Below are 7,400 nucleotides of genomic sequence, written 5' to 3' on the forward strand. Positions count from 1 at the left end.
TCATCCCACAATACCGTCGAAACAAGATTGGACTAGTAATGGTAAGCATATTGAACAAAATCAACGCCCACAACTATTTTGTGTTCTACTCGTGCAAAGAATCTACGCAATAGACCTAGCTCATGATGCCACTGTTGGGGAACGTAGTAGAAATTCAAAATTTTCCTATGTGTCACCAAGATCTATCTATGGAGAGACCAGAAACGAGTAGAAAGAGAGTGCATCTACATACCCTTGTAGATCGCTAAGTGGAAGCGTTCAAGTGAACGGGGTTCATGGAGTCGTACTCGTCGTGATTCAAATCACCGATGATCCTAGTGCCGAACGGACGGCACCTCCGCGTTCAACACACGTACAGCCCGGTGACGTCTCCCACGCCTTGATCCAGCAAGGAGAGAGGGAGAGGTTGAGGAAGACTCCATCCAACAGCAGCACAACGGCGTGGTGGTGGTGGAGGAGCGTGGCAATCCAGCAGGGCTTCGCCAAGCACCATGGGAGAGGAGGAGTAGGGAGAGAGGTAGGGCTGTGCCAGAACTTCGTGTATAGCTCCCATGCGCCTCCCCACTATATATAGGGGTGGAGGGGATGGTTTCTTGCCCTCCAAGTCCATTGGGTCGTTGGCCAAGGTGGGAGGAAAGAAATCTCATTATTTCCTTCCCCACCGATTGTTATCCCCCTTTTTAGGGATCTTGATCTTATCCCTTCGGGATATGATCTTATTCCTTCTAAGGGGGGATCTTGGTGCGCCTTGACCAGGGGTGTGGGGCCTTGCCCCCACTACCCACGTCCATGTGGGTCCCCCCATGCAGGTGGGCCCCACTCCGGAACCTTCTAGAACCTTCCCGGTACAATACCGAAAAATCCCGAACATTTTCCGGTGGCCAAAATAGGACTTCCCATATATAAATCTTTACCTCCGGACCATTCCGGAACTCCTCGTGACGTTCGGGATCTCATCCGGGACTCCGAACAACATTCGGTAACCACATACAAACTTCCTTTATAACCCTAGCGTCATCGAACCTTAAGTGTGTAGACCCTACGGGTTCGGGAGACATGTAGACATGACCGAGACGTTCTCCGGTCAATAACCAACAGCGGGATCTGGATACCCATGATGGCTCCCACATGTTCCACGATGATCTCATCGGATGAACCACGATGTCAAGGACTTAATCAATCCCGTATTCAATTCCCTTTGTCTATCGGTATGTTACTTGCCCGAGATTCGATCGTCGGTATCCAATACCTTGTTCAATCTCGTTACCGGCAAGTCACTTTACTCGTTCCGTAACACATCATCCCGTGATCAACTCCTTGGTCACATTGCGCATATGATGATGTCCTACCGAGTGGGCCCAGAGATACCTCTCCGTTTACACAGAGTGACAAATCCCAGTCACGATCCGCATAAAACAATAGATACTTTCGGAGATACCTGTAGTGCACCTTTATAGTCACCCAGTTACGTTGTGACGTTTGATACACCCAAAGCACTCCTACGGTATCCAGGAGTTACACGCTCTCATGGTCGAAGGAAGAGATACTTGACATTGGCAAAGCTCTAGCAAATGAACTACACGATCTTTTGTGCTAGTCTTAGGATTGGGTCTTGTCCATCACATCATTCTCCTAATGATGTGATCCCGTTATCAATGACATCCAATGCCCATAGCCAGGAAACCATGACTATCTGTTGATCACAACGAGCTAGTCAACTTGAGGCTCACTAGCGACATATTGTGGTCTATGTATTCACACGTGTATTACGATTTCCGGATAATACAGTTATAGCATGAATAAAAGACAATTATCATGAACAAGGAAATATAATAATAATACTTTTATTATTGCCTCTAGGGCATATTTCCAACAGGTACCCCCAGAACACTGCCGGTGTCCGAATACTATCATCCTATATATCAATCTTTACCTCTTTAGCATCTCGAGACTCTCGTCATGTCCGTGATCTCATCCGGGACTCCAAACAACATCCGGTCACCAAAACACATAACTCCTATAATACAAAATCGTCATCGAACGTTAAGCGTGCGGACCCTACGGGTTCGAGAACTATGTAGACATGACCGAGACACCTCTCTGGTCAATAACCAATAGTGGAACCTAGGTGCTCATATTGGCTCCTACATATTCTACGAAGATCTTTATTGGTCGAACCGTAATGACAACATACGTTATTCCCTTTGTCATCGCTATGTTACTTGCCCGAGATTCGATCGTCGGTATCTTCATACCTAGTTCAATCTCGTTACCAATAAGTCTCTTTACTCATTCCGTAATACATCATCCTGCAACTAACTCATTAGTCACTTTGCTTGCAAGGCTTCTTATGATGTGTACTATCGATAGGGCCCAGAGATACCTCTACGATACTCGTAGTGACAAATCCTAATCTCGATCTATGCCAACCTAACAAACACCTTCGGAGATACCTGTAGAACATCTTTATAATCACCTAATTACCTTGTGATGTTTGATAGCACACAAGGTACTCCTCCGGTATCCGGGAGTTGCATAGTCTCATAGTTGAAGGAATATGTATTGACATGAATAAAGCAATAGCAATAAAACTGAACGATCAATATGCTAAGCTAACGAATGGGCCTTGTCCATGACATCATTCTCCTAATGATGTGATCCCATTATTAAATGACAACTCATGTCCATGGTTAGGAAACCTTAACCATCTTTGATCAACAAGCTAGTCAAGTAGAGGCTCACTAGGGACACAGTGTTTGTCTATGTATTCACACATGTATTATGGTTTCCGATTAACACAATTCTAGCATGAATAATAAACCTTTATCATGAATAAGGAAATAATAAAATAACAACTTTATTGTTGCCTCTAGGGCATATTTCCTTCAGTCCCCCACTTGCCCTAGAGACAATAATCTAGTTCACATCACCATGTGATTTAACACCCATAGTTCACATCGCTATGTGACCAACACCCAAAGAGTTTACTAGAGTCAATAATCTAGTTCACATCAATATGTTATTAACACCCAAAGAGTACTAAGGTGTGATCATGTTTTGCTTGTGAAAGAGGTTTAGTCAACAGGTCTGTCAGATTCAGATCCATATGTATTTTGAATTTTTTATGTCTACGATGCTCTGTATGGAGCTACTCTAGCTATTTGCTCCCACTTTCAATATGTATCCAAATTGAGACTCAGAGTCATCTGGATTGTGTAAAAGCTTGCATCGACGTAACTCTTTATGACGAACTCTTTATCACCTCCATAACCGGGAAATATTTCCTTATTCTTATAAGGATAATTATGACCGCTGTCTAGTGACCTACTCCTGAATCACTATAGTACCCCCTTGCCATACTCATGGCAAGGCACACAATAGGTCTGGTACATAGCATGACATACTTTATAGAACCTATGTCTGAGGCATAGGGAATGACTTTCATTCTCTCTCTATCTTCTGCCGTGGTCGGGCTTTGAGTCTTACTCAACTTCACACCTTGCAACACAGGCAAGAACCCTTTCTTTGACTAATCAATTTTGAACTTATTCAAAATCTTGTCAAGGTATGTGCTTTGTGAAAGTTGTTGGAAATATGCCCTAGAGGCAATAATAAAAGCATTATTATTATATTTCCTTGTTCATGATAATTGTCTTTATTCATGCTATAATTGTGTTATCCGGAAATCATAATACATGTGTGAATAATAGACACCAACATGTCCCTAGTGAGCCTCTAGTTGACTAGCTCGTTGATCAACAGATAGTCATGGTTTCCTGACTATGGGCATTGGATGTCATTGATAATGAGATCACATCATTAGGAGAATGATGTGATAGACAAGACCCAATCCTAAACATAGCATAAGATCGTATAGTTTGTTTGCTAGAGTTTTCCAATGTCAAGTATCTTTTCCTTAGACCATGAGATCGTGTAACTCCCGGATACCGTAGGAGTGCTTTGGGTGTACCAAGCATCACAACGTAACTGGGTGACTATAAAGGTATACTACGGGTATCTCCGAAAGTGACTGTTGGGTTGACACGGATCAAGACTGGGATTTGTCACTCCATCTGACGGAGAGGTATCACTGGGCCCACTCGGTAATGCATCATCATAATGAGCTCAAAGTGACCAAGTGTCTGGTCACGGGATCATGCATTACGGTACGAGTAAAGTAACTTGCTGGTAACAAGATTGAACGAGGTATTGGGATATCGACGATCGAATCTCGGGCAAGTAGCATACCGATTGACAAAGGGAATTGTATACAGGGTTGCTTGAATCCTCGACATCGTGGTTCATCCGATGAGATCATCGAGGAGCATGTGGGAGCCAACATGGGTATCCAGATCCCGCTGTTGGTTATTGACCGGAGAGCGATCTCGGTCATGTCTACATGTCTCCCGAACCCGTAGGGTCTACACACTTAAGGTTCGGTGACGCTAGGGTTGTAGGGATATGTATATGCAGTAACCCGAATGTTGTTCGGAGTCCCGGATGAGATCCCGGATGTCACGAGGAGTTCCGGAATGGTCCGGAGGTAAAGAATTATATATAGGAAGTGCTATTTCGGCCATCGGGACAAGTTTCGGGGTCACCGGTATTGTACCGGGACCACCGGAAGGGTCCCGGGGGTCCACCGGGTGGGGACACCTGCCCCGGGGGGCCACATGGGCTGTAGGGGGTGCGCGTTGGCCTATATGGGCCAAGGGCACCAGCCCCAAGGGGCCCATGTGCCAAGAGATAAAAAAAGGGGGAGAGTCCCAAAGGGGGAAGGCACCCCTAGGTGCCTTGGGGAGGAGGGACTCCTCCCTTGGCCGCCGCCCCCCTAGGAGATTGCATCTCCTAGGGCCGGCGCCCCTCCCCCTAGGCTCCCTATATATAGTGGGGAAGGAGGGCCTCTCAATACACGCCTTTGGTGCCTCCCTCTCCCTCTCCAACAAATCCTCCTCCTCCATAGAGCTTAGCGAAGCCCTGCCGGAGTACTGCAGCTCCATCACCACCACGCCGTCGTGCTGCTGCCGGAGCCATCTTCCTCAACCTCTCCTTTCCCCTTGCTGGATCAAGAAGGAGGAGACGTTACGCTGACCGTACGTGTGTTGAACGCAAAGGTGCCGTCCGTTCGGCGCTAGGATCTCCGGTGATTTGGATCACGTCGAGTACACCTTCCTCATCCCCGTTCTTTGAACGCTTCCGCGCGTGATCTACAAAGGTATGTAGATGCAATCCAATCACTCGTTGCTAGATGAACTCCTAGATGGATCTTGGTGAAACCGTAGGAAATTTTTTGTTTTCTGCAACGTTCCCCAACAGTGGCATCATGAGCTAGGTCTATGCGTAGTTCTCTTGCACGAGTAGAACACAATTTGTTGTGGGCGTTGATGTTGTCAACTTTCTTGCCACTACTAGTCTTATCTTTCTTCAATGGTATTGTGGGATGAAGCGGCCCGTACCAACCTTACACGTACGCTTACGTGAGACCGGTTCCACCGACTAACATGCACAAGTTGCATAAGGTGGCTGGCGGGTGTCTGTCTCTCCCACTTTAGTTGGAGCGGATTTGATGAAAAGGGTCCTTATGAAGGGTAAATAGGAGTTGACAAATCACGTTGTGGCTTTCACGTAGGTAAGAAAACGTTCTTGCTAGAACCCTATTTCAGCCACGTAAAACTTGCAACAACAATTAGAGGACATCTAACTTGTTTTTGCAGCAAGTGCTTTGTGATATGATATGGCCAAAAGTTGTGATGAATGATGAATGATATATATGTGATGTATGAGTTGTTCATGCTATTGTAATAGGAATCATGACTTGCATGTCGATGAGTATGACAACCGGCAGGAGCCATAGGAGTTGTCTTTATTTTTTGTATGACCTGCGTGTCATTGAGAAATGCCATGTAAATTACTTTACTTTATTGCTAAACGCGTTAGCCATAGTAGTAGAAGTAATAGTTGGCGAGCAACTTCATGGAGACACGATGATGGAGATCATGATGATGGAGATCATGGTGTCATGCCGGTGACAAGATGATCATGGAGCCCCAAGATGGAGATCAAAGGAGCTATGTGATATTGGCCATATCGTGTCACTTTTATTATTTGATTGCATGTGATGTTTATCATGTTTTTGCATCTTGTTTGCTTAGAACGACGGTAGTAAATAAGATGATCCCTCATAATAATTTCAAGAAAGTGTTCCCCCTAACTGTGCACCGTTGCGACAGTTTGTTGTTTCGAAGCACCACGTGATGATCGGGTGTGATAGATTCTAACGTTCACATACAACGGGTGTAAGACAGATTTACACATGCAAACACTTAGGTTAACTTGACGAGCCTAGCATGTACAGACATGGCCTCGGAACACAGAAGACCGAAAGGTCGAGCATGAGTCGTATAGAAGATACGATCAACATGAAGATGTTCACCGATGTTGACTAGTCCGTCTCACGTGATGATCGGACACGGCCTAGTTAACTCGGATCATGTTATACTTAGATTACAGGAGGGATGTCTATCTAAGTGGGAGTTCATTGAATAATTTGATTAGATGAACTTAATTATCATGAACTTAGTCTAAAATTTTACAATATGTCTTGTAGATCAAATGGCCAACGTAGTCCTCAACTTCAACGCGTTCCTAGAGAAAACCAAGCTGAAAGACGATGGCAGCAACTACACGGACTGGGTCCGGAACCTGAGGATCATCCTCATAGCTGCCAAGAAAGATTATGTCCTACAAGAACCGCTGGGTGACGCACCTGTTCTCCCTGCAGAACAAGACGTTATGAATGCTTGGCAGGCACGTACCGATGACTACTCCCTCGTTCAGTGCGGCATGCTTTACAGCTTAGAGCCGGGGCTCCAAAAGCGTTTTGAGAGACACGGAGCATATGAGATGTTCGAAGAGCTGAAAATGGTTTTCCAAGCTCATGCCCGGGTCGAGAGATATCAAGTCTCCGACAAGTTCTTCAGCTGTAAGATGGAGGAAAACAGTTCTGTCAGTGAGCACATACTCACTATGTCTGGGTTGCATAACCGCTTGACTCAGCTGGGAGTTAATCTCCCGGATGACGCGGTCATTGACAGAATCCTTCAGTCGCTTCCACCGAGCTACAAGAGCTTTGTGATGAACTTCAATATGCAGGGGATGGAAAAGACCGTTCCTGAGGTATTTGCAATGCTGAAATCAGCAGAGGTAGAAGTCAAAAAGGAACATCAAGTGTTGATGGTGAATAAAACCACTAAGTTCAAGAAAGGCAAGGGTAAGAAAACCTTCAAGAAAGACGACAAGGGATTTGCCGTGCCCGGCAAGCAAGCTGCCGGGAAGAAGCCAAAGAATGGACCCAAGCCCGAGACTGAGTGCTTTTATTGCAAGGAAAGTGGTCACTGGAA

The sequence above is a fragment of the Triticum aestivum genome, chromosome 3A (assembly GCF_018294505.1).
Source record: "Triticum aestivum cultivar Chinese Spring chromosome 3A, IWGSC CS RefSeq v2.1, whole genome shotgun sequence".
NCBI classification, from domain to species: domain Eukaryota; kingdom Viridiplantae; phylum Streptophyta; class Magnoliopsida; order Poales; family Poaceae; genus Triticum; species Triticum aestivum.